At 45.1% G+C, this 16,403-nt stretch overlaps 1 long non-coding RNA gene across 1 annotated transcript; it reads left to right on the forward strand.

Moving 5' to 3' along the window:
- Positions 1–2,862: 2,862 nt before the first annotated feature.
- Positions 2,863–13,810, forward strand: LOC308634460. The gene is made up of 3 exons (XR_014019011.1): positions 2,863–3,002; positions 9,074–9,196; positions 13,676–13,810. It is a non-coding gene; the product is annotated as an uncharacterized lncRNA (long non-coding RNA).
- The last annotated feature ends 2,593 nt before the right edge of the window (positions 13,811–16,403 follow it).

The following is a 16,403-nucleotide window of genomic DNA, read 5'->3' on the forward strand; positions in this document are numbered from 1 at the left end:
GTAGGATCTCTCTGTACTTCCACTCCAAACTTTCTGTAAACTTGAAATTGCTATAAAATTAAGTCCTATTAATTTTAAAAACAGGGATATATAATTTTTAAAAAGTAAATAAATTAATTAGGAAAGAACATGAAATTTAGGAATTCTCCCAGAAAGAGGAAGGAAAATATAAAAATGGAAATCAGGAAAGAAAAAAATGAGAAAACTGAAGGAACAATTCAAGGTTCAACAGGTAAGCCTGAAACCAGGGAGCAGAGAGAAGAAATCGGGGAAGAAAATCATTAAAAAAAAGTGATTCAAGGAACCAACCTTGATACCCTTCAACAGATGAATAGATAAAGAAAATGTGGCATATATACAAAATGGAATATTACTCAGCCTTAAGGAAGAATGAAATAATGGCATTTGCAAGTAAATGGATAAAGTTGGAGAATATCATGCTAAGTGAAATAAGCCAATCCCCCCCAAAACAAAAGGCCAAATGTTTTCTCTGGTATACAGATGCTGATCCATAATGGGGGAAGGCTAGAGAAGAATGTAGGAACTTTGTATTGGGCAGAGGGGAGAGAAGGGAGGGTAGGGGGAGTGGGTGCAGGAAGGATGGTGGAATGAGACTGACATTATTATCCCGTGTATAAGTATGATTGCACAAACAGTGTGACTCTGCATTGTACAGAGAAATTCGAAGTTGTGCTCCATTTGTGTACAATGAGTTGAAATACATCTGCTGTCATGTATAACTAGTTAGAAAAAACAACAAAAAAATGATTCAAGAAATATTCCTAGAATGAAAAGACATGAATTCCTAGATGAAAAAGTCAGCATGTGCCTTGCACCGTGGGTGAAAATAGACCCATACACAAGAAGTCAACATGATGAGATATGGGTGATATGGGAACACTTGGAGCAAAGAGAAGGTCCTTAACAATTTTGGAAACACAAATAGGCTTATTAACAAATATCCAGTCATTAGAATGGCATGAGCTCACAGTCGATGCGAAGGAATGTCTTCAACTTTTCCAGATAAAATTATTTTCAAACTAGAATTCTATGCCCAGCTAAACTATCAACCTAGAGTGTGTGCGGTGTGTGTGTGTGGGGGGGGAGAATCAGAACATTCTTAGTTATTTGCCTCACATGCTCTTTGTCCTCATGCTTTTAGAGGGTTTGTCCCACCAAAAATGAGGGTCCAAACCAAGAAAGACCTGGAATCCAGAAAGCAGGAGATCTAACACAAGAGAGATGGAGGATGAGAGTGAAAGAAGATTGGGTAGCCAACTGCGCCAGAGCCCAGACAGCAGCCAACCAGAGGCGCTGCTCCAGAGGCCAGGAGGGACTCCAGGAAGACGGGAACCGGGTACTCAGATGTGGCTGAACACACGGAGGGACTTACCCAACAAAGTGGGTGTTTGGGTAGATAAAACAAAATACACCAAACATTTAAAAATACCAGTTGAACAGAATGGTAATTATTAATTCCAGAAGGGAAAATGCCATTCAGAGGAGAAAAAGCAACTGCGGTCTAAATTATGTCTCAACTGTGGAGGGTGTTTACATAATCAAAAGAGATGAGAACCATGAAAATGACTCGAACCAAGATGATGACACAATTGTAATTGGAGGACCGGGGACAACAACACCGGCAGTATGTGTGTGTGTGTGTGTGTGTGTATGTGTGTGTGTGCGTGCGTGTGCGCGCGCGCGCGTCTGAGAGAAAAGGGGGAAGGGAGAGGGAGTGGTAGATACAGAGACTAAATGTGAGATGGAGAATAAGGATCATCTCCCATGATTAAAAAAAAAAAGTCAGTTGGAAATGTTTAAAATAAGAAATTCAAAAAGTAGCCCTGCAAGTAGTTATTTCAAACTATGGAAATAAATACCAGAAGAATTGTTTTATAGAAGAGTTGCCTCTGGGGAAAAAGAAATAGTGGGGATAGGGTAGGAAGGTGTTTTTTTGTTGTTGTTGTAACAAAGTGACAATTTGTTAATATAACTATATCCATAAAGAACTGTGATGAAAAATATAGAGAAAAAGAAAAAAAGAGAAGAAAGCTCTCACACACACTGAGCACTTGCTCTGAGCCAGTGCTGCACAGAACACAGCCTCATGCTTTGCCTCAGTTAATCTCCCCACCACAGTCCCTACTTCTATTATCCAGGTGAGAAAAGAGGCCCAGAGACTATGAGATCCTGCCTAGGGACACACAGCTAGTGAGTGATGTGCTAGTAACCCAAGCCTTTTCTCCTACCCCTAAGAGCAGCTCTTACCAGCACATTATTTTCCTTCTGAGTTAGCTCCTCCAAGGAGGAAAGGTCTGGTCTGTTTCCCAAACCTTCCTCCAGCCCCTGCTGACTGAGAGACATAACTCTGTCAGTGATTTAATTCAATCCAGATGGAAGGCTCTCCTTGGCTCTTAAGCCTGCTTTTTGTGAGTCTTGGGATTTGTAGATAAGCCTCCGGACGAGGGAGGGGGACAAGGAAACTGGAGGGCTAGAGCACAAAGGCAGGGGTGGGAGAGTCACTTGGGCTGAGTTTGGACCTGATGGAATAGACTCCTCCACAGCTGTCAGGCCTGTGGCCAGGGCTTGGGTCTCGGGCCACCAGCCCAGAAGCTTGGAGTCAGAGATGCCTGCACTCCACCCATTCACAAGTCCACGCACACTTTTGAGGCCCCGGGGCAGGCATTTGGGTGAGAGGGGGGGTGTGGTGTTGAATCAGACACGAACTGCTGCTGGAGGGGTCCACAGGCTAGCCAGTGAGACAGCAAGATGGACAGACAGAGGGACAACCAAATATTTATGAGCTGATGGGATCATAAGTAAGCATTACGGTAGAGGCAGGAGAGTATGCAAGGAGGACCGAAGAGAGTCACGGTCCTGGAGGAGTTGACACGGGGCTGAGTCATGAAAAATGAGCAGACGCATGCCAGGGAAAGAAGTTGGGAAGGACCCACCACGCAGAGAAAACAGCAGGTGCCACGGCACAGCAGCCTGGATGGATGGTGAGTCACAGCGGCTGCCAGGGAAGGACTCTTAGGGGTTCTTTGGGGGCCACTCCAGACAGCACTAAGGAGCTGGTGTCAGGAAATAGGGCATTCATTTTGGTCCCTTTTCTTCTGAGCATTGTGACTTTAGGAAAGACAGTTCACCTCTCTGAACTTCAGTGTCTTCATCTATTTAATGGAGAAGATCACTTTAGAATTAATTTTTTTAAATGAAGTAGTATATTACATCGTATTTGTTTTAACCAAGAAGCAATAGACATGTTTATGATGAAAAACAAATTTCTTGGACCAACCCTCCCTACCCTGGATTCCTTTCCATGGCAACCTTCTTTTAACCATTTGTATTTTTTCTTTTCTTTTTCTTTTCTTTTCTATGCTTTTATTAGTGCATTATAGTTATACATGATAGTTGGGTTCATTTTAACGTAATCATATATGCATGAAATTTAATAGGCTCCATTTCAGTCCCCCATGCCTCTATTTATTTTATTTTCTAGGTGTTCAGCCTCTGCAACTCTAAATAAAATGCTTATAGTTTTTTTTGTTTTTTGTTTTTTTTTTTTGGTACCGGGGATTGAACTCAGGGGCACTTTACTACTGAGCTACATCCCCTGCCATTTATCTATCTATCTATCTATCTATCTATCTATCTATCTATTTATTTTGGAGGTGGGGTCTTGCTAACTGCCCAGACTGGACTCAAAGTTGTACTCCTCCTGCCTCAGCCTCCCAAGTCACTGAGATGTGCCACTTTGCCCAGCTAGATCTATTTCTTGATTTACTAACTTTAGGTAATAGAAAATGATAATTTAGTTCACACAAACTCCTTTTTTCTTCTTTCTCTTTGTTTAGTCAATTGATCTCCCATCTCTTTCTTTCTCTCTTACTATGACAATCACTACAGCTGCTGCTGCTGCTACTTCTAATACACTGTTACTTCAAGTACTTACACTTGAGTATTTCAACAAAATACTTACGTTTTGATTTTTAAAAAATTAACTCTATTCAATATTCCAACAATCCTGTATGAGGATTATGCTATTAACACCTCATCTTTTCTTACATTTTTTCCATCTTGAATATTCCATTTGCTATTCACGTATTTTAATTTTTTTATTGGTTATTCCATTGGGTACACTTTTTTAAAAAATTTATTTTTAGGAAGAGGTGTTTTCAGAACAGGGAAAGAAGAGAAATTGCTCAGACAAGTTCTTTCTGAGGGATGTAAGTTCTGAAGTCACACATAGCAGGGTATGAAAATGAGTGCCATCAATTACTAGCATTTAAAAATTTTTTAGTTGTAGATGGACACAATACCTTTATTTGATTGATTTTTTTTTTTTTTTTTTTTTTTTTTTTTACTGAGGATCAAACCCAGTGCCTCCATGTGCTAGACAGGTTCTCTACCACTGAGCCACAATTCCAGCCCCTACATGTTTATTTTTATATTTTCAAAATAGTTTCCATTTACTTTTCTTTCTTAAATCATCACTAAGCATGCAAGCTTTGTCTACAAGTTGTTTCAGAAACTGAAAAGCATTTATTTACATTCTTATGATTAAGTAAATATTGTTTACCATGTAATCAGTAGTATGCTATGATTAAATTACCTTTATTGTTTTTGTTATAGTTTATAATTGCCTTTCTTAATTTTCTTATATTGACTTATTTTACCCTAACTTTAAGTTCTTCTAGTTTCTTAAGGATAATATAACATCTATGGAATTTCTACATTGCAAACACCACAAAAGTAAGCACTTCTGTTTTGTTCACATGTCCTCAATCTACCATCTGAAATCTAAAGTCAGATAATGTTTTACCTCTCAATACTGTTTTAAAATGCAATTGTATTAAAACAACATAATAAATGTGTGTACTAGAATCATAAAACTATTATTTTCATTATTTGTATTTAATTTCATTATTTTAATTTAAATGTAGTAATGTTCTCCACCTCTTCCCAAATGACTGTCCAAACTCTGCATCCAGTATTAAGAAGCTATTACTTAGGCATCGTTAATTCCTAGGCTTCTTTCCTCTTATAAGCTGAAATGTGCCTTTCCGTCATTTCTCCCCATTAGTCCCAGCTTTTCTTTCTAAATTCAAAGAACTTAAGCAGCCTGCTCCTTCCTGGGCCATCCCTGGAGAGAAATGAAAATCACATCATGACCTGCTGGGGATTCATCTGCAGAGGTTGTTTCCTCTTCCCTCTGCCATCCAGGTGCCCACCCTTCACCATCCTGACCAGGGCAGTGCCTACGACTTTCCACCAATAACTGGACATTGAACCCCTCAAGCAGACTCTGTGTGCCTCCTGAGATGGTATTTCTTTCTTAACTTTTCATAAACTCTCAATCCTTGGATCAGCATGAAGATCAAGTGTAGAAGACAACAGCAATAACCTCTCCCTTTTATTTAAAATGCCAGATCTTTACATTACACAGAGTGTGAACTGGAATCCCAGAACTGACCCTCAGTCTTGGTACTGCAGTCACAGCGGTCCTCAGCAGGGACCTATGCTCATAGTAGGGGCACATCCACTCTTTCTTTTCAAACCCTAGCCCAAGGACACAAGTTGGCTTGTGGTAAGGTTTTTCTTTGTTTTCAAAAAAAAAAATTTAAAGTTGTGGAAAAAATAATGAACTTTCAATAAAGTTAAATTTATTAACTTAGGGGGTTTTATTCTGAAAATCTATTCCTTTTGCATTTTTGGTTAAAAACATTAAAATTTTGTTTTAAAATTATTTTACAAAAGCCAGGTGATTCTCATTCAAAAGCCCCAAGAATCACACTTTTGGAAAACTAAAGCACAGATCAGACAATATTTTAATGGGCCTTTCAGCAGTTGGGAACCTTAGTGGGCATTTCACATGGGCACTTAGGGACGGTTTGCTTATGGACTGTCTGAGTGTTTTCTGTTGCTATAACTGAATACCACAGACTGGGTAATTTATAAAGAACAGAAGTTTATTTGGCTTACAGTTCTGGAGACTGGGGAGTTTAAGAGCATGATGCCAGCATCTGGGAGGGCCTTGAGCTGTATCATAACATGGCAGAGGACATCACACAGTGAGATAGAAGAATTATGTTAGCACTCTTCTTATAAAGCCACTAATGCCACCATGGCAGCTCCGCTTTCATGACTTCAGTAATCCTAATTATCTCCCAAGGTCTCCACCTCCAAACACCACTGACATGTGACTTTGAGGATTAAGTTTCCAACACATGAACTTATGGAGGACACATTCAAACTCTAGCACAGGCCTTTGAAAGCCATAAGTTCAGGAACCACTGAACTAACCTGATGGATAATGGAAACCGAGTGGCCTGCGACTTTAGCTGCAATGACTTTCTGTCCCCTCTGAGCAGGTGTAACCACCTCTGCTGGTCCCGAGAGTAGCCCAGGGTGGTGATGAGTGAACCAGTGTCTGCATGAGGCAGGCCAGGGGATGAGATGCTGAGCTGGGAAGGGGCGGGGCCAACTTGCTGGGGCTCAGGCTAGACTTGGGGTTTGGAGCAGTTTTGCCTTTTCCTTTCCTGGAGATGTTGCCCAGCAGGGTCAGTATTATCGCTTCTCCTTGAGAACAAAAGGAGAAGAAAGGTTTTGCTATACTAAGTTGGCTGGAAGTGGAGAACCCAGTAAGTGACCCAAATGACATATAAGGGAGGGTTATTTAAACTTGGAGACCCCGAAAAGCCTCAGGTGTGCTACAGAGATCCAGGAAGTCTTCCCCAGGGAGGGAGAGGGTGGTAGAGAAGTGGCACAATGTGTAGTGTTTGAGGACATCAAGGAGGGAACCCTGGGGTCCAGCCTGAAGGTGGTTAGGGTGGCCCTTCTCCAGGCTGCTTCATTAGATATAAGTGGGAAATGGGGTTCCCTGTCAAATAACTTGGGAGAACTGCTGGGTTTAACAGAGTCATGCAGGCTTTTTTGCTACAGGGCTTTTAACATGGTGTGAGTCATGAATCTACAGAAATAAAGTATTGTTCCCTAAATTACAGACCCTTTACCTGCCATGAAAAATAGGCAAGAGAAGAACAGAGAAGTGTAAAGGACTGAGATTATGCAAAGCCTCAATCCTGGGGTTCTCAGCCCATCTTGTGCCTGAGAGGAACATGGGCCAAGTGCTAAATATGCGGATTCCTGGAATTGACATGTTTAATGAGCTGATGCCATTGCAATGCCTTGAGCGACCACACTTGAGAAATCGGGAGTGCAGATGCGACAATACCAATGAAAAGCAGTGGAAACCACAGCTTTGGACGGCTTTCATGGACTCGAGCCTCCAAGGAGTTGGAGTCTGGCGTCGGTTTCCCCTCCTGCTGCAGCTCCTGGTGATCTGGGAGCTTTGACCCCTGGCGGCCTGCAGAGCTCAAGAGGGCCCAGCACGGCCCCCTCGTCTGTCCTCTGGCGTCTGCAATCAGGTACTGCAGTTCGGTCTGGCAGCTCCTGAGAGCCGTCGGCCACAGCTGCTCAGCTGCTTGCAGAGACCCAAGTGGACAAGACTCAGGGCAAGCCCTCCTCTTCCAGAAAGCCTCTCTTAACTTCCGCTCCTCCTCTGTGCTCCTGCAGCACCCATTTCTGACCCAACAGCTCACTGTACCACATCTCCTCCTGAGGTCTCTAAGATGATTTTTTTTCGAATTTATGTGAAGAGTAGGGACAGATCACAGCTACAGATTTGCCTTTAACTTAGAATTATGAAGACAGAAACCAAGGAGCAGACATCAGTGACACTGAATAGGGAGGAAGGCAAAAGAGAGGTCTCTATTCAGTCACCTCTATAAAGTGGATAAATCTAGAGACTGCAGAAAGGCGACACACGGAAAGCCCCCATTTATATGACATTATGCAAAAAGGCAGAGTCACAGGGACATAAGTCATCAGATCAAGGATTGTCAGGGAAGATCTGAAGATGAGCAGAAGAAGGAAGCTGCTCTGCAGTCCAGCTGAGGACAGTCCATTGAGGAGCAGGGTGGGTTAGAGAAGCCCCTACCTCAGTAGATCACGCAATGGTCATGGGGAATGCTCACCCTGCTGGGCTAGCACACAGATTGCTCCCAACCCTGCCCCAGTTGCTGACTGACGTCTTAGGGATATGAGAGGCAGGGAAAGGGATGAGGCACAGGATCTTGGGTAGGAATGGGAACAACAACAAGTACAACCGACTTGATCAGAGCTTGTCGTGTGCCAGGCTAGTGTGCCATGGGCTTTAGGTGTAATATTTCATTTAACCCTCACAGCAATTCAATGGGCTTCTTATTATCCCAACATTATGGAAGAGGAGACTGGAGCCCAGAGACATTAAGTAATCTGGACATAGTAACACAGCTGTTGAGAGAGAACAGAATTTGGACACAGGTGCCTCTGGCTCCAGAGACTTTGCCTTTAACTGCCCTGCACTGTCACACAGTCTAGGCCAGTAATGGCAAAGAGGCTCCATCATGTTCCTGCAATGTGTCCATCCTGCCTTGGCCTCTGTGGATGGGCATTCACAGTTTCCCTGAGAAGGTCATGCTTAGGTGGTCTCACAAATGCATCCACCCACAGGCCAGTCATCTCTTTGGCCTTGAGGTGGTCATAAGTACTGTCCATCAGACATTTCCCTCTGCTCCTGGGCACTGGGTGGGTTGTGCTTCCTGGAACCTTAAATTAGATACTGCCATATACCATGGTTTGAACAAGTGTCCCCTAAAGGTCCCCCTGTTAATAGCCTGTGGTGTTACTAGGAGGTGGTGGAAACGCTCAGAAGTGGGGCCTGGTTGGAAGTTTTCCAATTATATAGGAGCATGAACTTGAAGGGTATAGCATGACCCTGGGTTCTCCTTTTCCTCTTTCTTTGTTTCCCTGCTACCATGAGGTAAATAGCTTCCAGTGCCACGTGTCCCCACCTAGATGTACTGCCTTGATACCTATCCAAGAGCAACAGGGCCAGCCAGTCATGGACTGAAGCCTGTGAAACTGTGAGCCAAAATAAACATTTCCTGCTTTTAAGTCATTTAGCTCAGGCATTTTGTCACAGTGACAGAAAGCTGACTAGTATATCATGTGACTTCCTTTGTTCCAGTGAAGTGCAAGCAAAAGATGTAAAAGCCATGATGCAGTTTGCCTCTTTCCTGTGCCCCTGTTGCAGGATGAAGCCTGACTTGATCTATTCAGTGAGCAGAGCCCCCCTGTTGACTTGTGCTGAGTAAGTAATGTAAGAAATAAGCCTTCATTGTGTGAACCACTGAGATTTGGAAATTATTTGTTATTGCAGCAACTTCTAGCCTATCCTGGCTGAATCAAGTCCCACGGGATAAGTCATTATGCTCAGTACCAGCAATTATCTGGCCTCTCTAAGTGTTTTCTAAGATATCTAGTTTTGTTTGTTTGTTTTAGTTTGTTTCAGCTAAACCTCTAGTTTGTTGACATCTGACTTGATCTTTTCTTTTGGACTCACTGCAGGGTGGGAACTAAACTGTCATCCAGGAGCAATTTGCAAAGCTGGTGACCTCTTCTGCCTTCTCAGTGTGCTACCTCGACAATGTAGCCATTGACCGAACAAAGCCTCAGAATGCAGACAAGGCCAACCCACCCCTGGCTTCCATTCTGACCTGCCCCCCATTCTAATTATTTTGGCTCCAGGTAGAGCGGGGACTCAAGGTTTATAACTAGGTTCACCCCAACCTGGATTTTCATCTTGCCACTAACTTACTGGGCCATGATGAGCAAATTTCTTAACCTCTCTGAACCTGTCTTCTCAAATGAAGCATGGAAACAGTAAGACTGACCTTGAGATAGTTCTAAGAAGTAGGTTAAGTGCCCTGCACTACCCTGCTGCCTCCCTTATCTCTCCCCACCCCTTTCTCTTTGAGGCTCACAAGTCTTGGGAAGGGGAAGGCGTTTCTGGGATGAGGTGCCAGATGGCTTCTGTACTGTTGCTGGGTCCCCATCAGAGGTCTTAGGCCAGTCAGCGACCCCTCCCAACCCTGCTCCAGGACGCAGCTGTCTGTCCCCTCCTCAACAGCAGAGGGCTGCCCCGCAGAGCTGAGAGACAGAGAAATGGACTCCTGGCTGCAGATGTCCGGAGCTCAGAGAAGCCTGCTATAATCCTGGGCTGTTGGCGAGGCTGGGCCAGAGCTCAGAGGTAGCCTTTCAAGTGGCCTCTCCTGCCTGCAGAGGCCTGTGACTCAGCTCCAATTTCCCAGGCCCCCAGCTCCGAACAGCTGTGTGGCTTCCCCTCCCCTCCCTCGTTCCTCTCTTCCCTCTACAGGGTCACAGAGGCAGCAGCGCAGGGCTAGTCAGGGCTCTGGAGGGAGTCCAGGAGGCTCCAACCACTCCACTGGGTCTCTCTGAAGCCTCAGGGAACCCAAACACCTGGGGCTTCTTGGGCCTTTCAACTCAAAGATCCATTTCCTGCTGCTCTTCATTTGGCCCCAAACCTCTGGCCCAGCTTTGATGTCTGGATTTCTGTCCACCCTGGCTCCTTGGCTGGCTGTGCCTCCCAGGACACCTTCTACCCAGCATGGGTAGAAGGAGGCCTGACTTGGGGTGGAGATTCCTTGGTTTAAGCAGCGCCCCTACCTATAAAGCCTTCCCAGCACCCTCCTGACTTCAGGTTCCTTAATGTCCCTTTCATCTGCCTCCCTGGACACTGGCCCTCTGACCACCCAGTTCTTGCCCTTATCACACCCTTCCACCTCCAGCAGAAGTGTGTGTGTGTGTGTGTGTGTGTGTGTGTGCGCGCGCGTGCACGCGTGCTTCTGCTCATTACCTTTTCCTGAATACTCATTACCTGAGAAACTTGTTTGGTTTTATCCTCAACCATCTTGCTTTTTCTCTTTCACAAATATGGAAATGGAGGGCCAGAGAGAGTAAGAAACTTGACTCCTTGATAGAAAAGGGATATGGCCGGGGCAGGATTGGAAGCTGGTGAGATGACGGGAGCCCATGCTCCTTCTACATCCCAGTGCCGGCCCAGGAACAGGCAGGGAAGCCGAACGAGTTACTAGCTGGATGCCAAGCACTGCGTGAGCCACGGCCAGGCCACATCAGCAGAACCCGCTTGTCCAAGGGTGAGGATGCTGAGGGAGAAAGCTGTCTGCTGGCTCAGCTGAGTGGACTCATACAAGACATGACTTTTGTGTTTGGTTTCTGTCACTGAGAATGATGTTTTCAAGGTTCGATTATGTGGCAGCATGTATCAGTACTTCTCCTCTTTATGGCGGAATGACTTTCCATGGTATGAAAGGACCCCACTGTATCTACCCACTCATCTGTTGGTAAACATCTGGATGGTTCTCTTGGCCCCCGGTGGAAGTCTCTGGAAGCCTGACTCAAGTTCCATTTCTGACATTGCTAACCCTTTGGGGTGTCTAGCTCCATGCAGAGTCTTCGTCACTGTGTTTAACATGTGGGTCCTCTCAGAAGCCTTGCCCAGCCTGCCTAGGAAGCCGCTGTGATGACCAGTGGTGACTGGGCAGCGGGTCCTGAGGAGCACCTCTGCAGGGACTGGCCTTTATTTAGACTCCAGGATGCAGGACAGAGAGAGAAGAGGACAGGCGGAGAAAGGGAAGGTGGGGGCAGGGCGAGAATGAGCTTCCCCCTGAAGCCCCTGGAAGCTCTTGGCTGATGACTGGAGTCCAACAGGGCACAAAACCTAGCTGTGTTCCAGTCTCACAGAAGCCCCCTCGAGCCCATCAGCTGGACTGGGCTTGGCTTGTCTAGGAGGAGAAGCGGAGTCCCAGGGACAGCAGCGTCTTGCCTAATCTACAGCAGGACTGGGGATCCACCCTGACGCTCCGCTTCCCAGCATGGGGTTTGCCCTGCTTCCCTGGTGTTGGCATTGGGCCTGGCGCAGGCCTGCAGGGCTGGGCTACCTGCTTGGAAGGCTGGTTACCACCATTCCACAGGAAGCTGACCAGCATATTAGCTCCTACCATTGAACAGGGTGGTTGTGAAGCCCAAATAAGGCCATGCTTGTGAATGGGGTTGGTAGGTTATAAAGTCCCAAAGTAGGAAAGACGAAGGCACCAACTCTTTGGGCAGCTGGCATCCTGGCAGGGGAGGGCCAGCAGTCTTGTTCTCCTGGAAAGATGATGTGTAACTCAACCTCCCCTGCGCCTGGCTTCAGGCCCCTTTAACCAGTCACACCCTTAACCAAACACTGGCTCTCAGCGAAGCCGTAGCCCCAGCCCTGAGGAAAGAACTGCACCTGACCTGCATTAATCTGCCCTTGCTTTGCCAGACTAAACTAAGTCCACCCCTGGCCAGCAGCCCTGTCCCCATAGACAGAGCATATACTTCCTCCCTCTTTCTCCCGGTTCCACAGCTGCGCCTTCCCATCAGTCTGGATGATGGCAAGTTGACAGGACCTTTCATCCTCAGCCACCAGAGGCTGTCCTCTGTCCCTGGCTGTCCCAGGCAGTCAGTGGGAGAACAGGGTCCAAACACCTGGGCCACGGGCCCATGCCCAGGGAGTGCTGGTGCGAGGTCCTTCCCATGCTTGAACACACATTTTTTTTCTTTCTTTTTAAATCTTCTTCTATATGTCACACACTTTTCTAGACACATGGAAAAACAAGACAACGCTGCCATCATGGAGCTTCCAGTCTAGTGAGGGGGTACCAATTTGAAATTTGCAGAGGCACAAACCATAGCGGATGTTCGAAGGTGATAAGGACTATTGAAAAGAAAAAAGGACCACAGGGCAGGGGTCAGGAGTGTGATGGCAGGGAGCAGTGGCACTGCAACAGGAAGAGGCGGCTGGACAGGTGTGTGCGAGGCTGACAGGTGGGGTGGCACTAGAGCCCCCGGCAGGGACTGATGTCAGCACCAGTGTGCGGTGCTAGCATTCACCTTTCCATGGATGGGGAAGAAAAAGAGTTATTGGTGCGACTCCTCTGGTCAGGTAAGAGATGGCTCCCTACCCCAGGCAGGAGGAGGATCTCGTGTGGGCAGAAGTCCTGCCAGAGCTCAGGGAGGCTGCTGTGGCCCAGAAGCAGTGGGCAGCTGGCACCTGGCCATGTGAAGTCCAGGTCTAGACAAGCATCCCGGCCATGTCTAAAATAAAAGGCACCGGCTTGATAAACTGAGAGGCCTCGGCTGGGCTTGCTGACCTTACGAGGAAGTGACACCAGGAAGGGTCATGAGACATGGTGGAGGGCACATCTGGGAGGGAGCCCAGGCCACGAGTGCTGTGGAGACACTGACGTCCTCTCTGGCCTGCTCAGCCGCAGACCTGGCTGCCCCACTGGAACACATACACGTGCATGCCCCTCACACACACTGTTCTGCACACTCCCTCCTTCACACATCACCCACCCATGTGAGCCCCCACATGACTCAGAGGATCCCTCAGCACACTCATGTGCGTTTCCACACATCACACACACACACACACACACACACACACACACACTCACACACACTCACACACGCCACACCTCCAAGTGAACATACCCACCACACACATGCACATCACAGACACACATCACGTTCACCCACCATCCATGCTCAGCGCACGTGCCACACAGGAACCTACACACTTGTAAAGCACAGGCCAGATACATCTGGGAGAGCTCTTTAGAACTGTTCCTGTCACTCTACAGAGCTGGGTGGCTTCTAACTGCCTGAGAACTGGTCTCTAGGAGGTACCCACCTGACAACCATTTTGTTTCTATTCCAGGGCAGGGAGAAAGAGAGAGGCCACCGTTTTCTAAGTGTCCAGAAATGCAAACTCCCTTCTAACCTGCATGACAATCATGATGACATTACTCCTTCATCCAACTAAGACCCCATGCTTCCAGGACAGAAGAGTTCGAGATGTACCAAGACCTCTGAAATATAGTACGGTGTCAACAAAGGAAAAAAGGTGAAGACATAGTTCCTGGCCGAGCGTGGTGAAGCACGCCTATAATCCCAGCAGTTTGGGAGGCGGAGGCAGGAGGATGGGGAGTTCAAAGCCAGCCTCAGCAATTTAGCGAGGCGCTAAGCATCTCAGTGAGACCCTGTCTCTAATAAAATACAAAATAGGGCTGGGGATGTGGCTCAGTGGCCGAGTGCCCTGAGATCAATCCTTAGTACCCCCCTCCCGCAAAAAAGACATAGTTCCTGCCAAGGAAGGGCTTACAATGAAAAAGTAAACAAGCAAATGAATGATTCTAAAACACTATAGTGTTATTCAATCCCTCCATCCAAATTTTTTTAATTCTACACTGTAATCCCAGCTACTCAGGAGATTAAGGCAGGAGAATCACAAGTTCAAAGCCAGCCTCAGCAACTTAGCAAGGCCCTAAACAACTTAGTGAGACTCTGTCTCAAAATAAAAAACAAAGGGCCAGGGATGTGACTCAATGGTTAAGCACCCCTGGGTTTAATCCAGGTACCAACAAGCAAACCAAAACAGCTTTATTGAGAGACAATATACGTACCATTTAAATGCACAATTAAACGTTTTCAGTGTATTTATAGAGTTGTACAACCATCTCCACAGTCAGTTTTAGAACAAGGTCATTGACCCTCAAAAGAAACCCTGTATCCTTCAGCAATTACTCCTTATTTCTGCTGAATCCTCCTCAGCCCAAGGTAGCCAGTAATTAACCTTCTGTCTGTATAGATTAACTTGTTCAGGATATGTCATATAAATGGAGTATAATATATGGTCATTTGTGAATGCCTCCTTCCACTTAGCATGAGGTTTTAAAAGTTCATCGGTATTGTAACAGATGTCAGTATTTCACTTCTGCTTATTGCTGAATAATATTCCATTGTATGGATGGACCATGTTTCTCTTATTAGTTGAAGGACATGTGGGTTGTTTGTACTTTGGAGTTATGAAATAACAGTGCTATGAACATCGTTTTTGTGTGGACATGTGTTAATTTTTTTTTTCGGTCTGTACCTATAAATTGAATTACTGAGTCAAATGGTAACTCTATGCTTAATTTTTTGAGAGCCCACCAACTCTTTTTCACAGAAGCTGTACTATTTTACATTTTCACTGGCAATGTAAGAGGATTCTAGTTTCTCCATATTCTCACCAACATATGTCTTTGTGTGTGTGTGTGTGTGTGTGTGTGTGTGGTGCTGGGGATTGAATCCAGGGCCTTGTGCATGTGAGGCAAGCACTCTACCAACTTAGTTATATCCCCAGCCCAACATATATCTTTTTTATTATATTCATTCTACTGATATCGAGGTGGCATTACTGTGGTTATGGTTTATATTTACCTAATTGTTAATTGTGTTGAACATCTTTTTATGTAATCGTTGCCTAGTTGTATATTGTTATGGTTTGGATGTGAGGTGTCCCCATGAGAAAGCTCATGTGTGAGACAGTGCAAGAGGGTTCAGAGGAGAAATGATTGGGTTGTTAAGAGTCTTAACCAAATCAGTGATTTAATCCCCTGATAGAGATGAACTGAGTGGTAACTGAAGTAGTAGGGCGTGGCTGGAGGAGGTGGGAATTGGGGTGGGGCTTTGGGTATAACTTTGTATCTGGTGATTTGACTCTCTCTCCTCACTTCAAGCCCTAAGGAGTGGAGCTGGCCTAAGACCTCTGAAACTGTGAGGCCAAATAAACTTTTACTCCTTCAAAATTGTTCTGGTCAGAACTTTTAGTCACAGCAGCAAAAAAAATCTAACCAAAATATATATCATTTAGAGAAATGTGTCTTCACATCCTTTGCCCATTTTTAAATAGGATTATTTGTGTTTTTATCATTCATTTTAAGTGTCCTTTAAATATTATGGATGCAAGTCTATTAAGTGATTTTCAAAAGTTGTTTTTCCCCCCATTCTGTGGGTTGCTTCACATTTTTGATGGCACAGAAGTTTTTAATTGTTAGTAAATACAACTTGTCTATTTCTTATTTCTACTTTGTTGATTGTGTTTTTGGTGTCATATCTTAAAAGAAAAAAAAAGACTTCACCTAACCCAAAGATTTACTCCTATATTTTCCTCTAAGTGTTCTAGTTTTAGATCTTGCACTTGAGTCTATGATCTGTCTTGGTCAGTGTCCTCTATGGTGACGAGGGCACCGAAATCCACTTGGCATGTGGCGCAATAGTTGTACAAACATCATTTCTTGAAAAGACAATTTTATTTCCCATTGAATTTTCTTGGCAACCTTGTCAAAAATCAATTGACCACAAATGTAGGGATTTATTTTTAGTCTCTCGATTCTGTTCCATTGTCTTATGTCTGTCCTTCCGTCAGTCTCATATTGTCTTGATTACCGTTGCTTTGTAGTCAGTTTTGAAATTTGGAAGCAAGTCCTCCAGCTTTGTTCTTTCTCAAGATTGTTTTGGCTATTTGGGGTCTTTTGAGTTTCCATGTGAATTTTGGGATACATTTGTCAATTCCTAGAAAAGAGACTCAGTGATTGCACTGAGTCTGCAGACCACGTTGAGGA

Source organism: Spermophilus citellus, assembly GCF_964194105.1.
Source record: "Spermophilus citellus genome assembly, chromosome: 15".
In the NCBI taxonomy this organism is placed as follows: domain Eukaryota; kingdom Metazoa; phylum Chordata; class Mammalia; order Rodentia; family Sciuridae; genus Spermophilus; species Spermophilus citellus.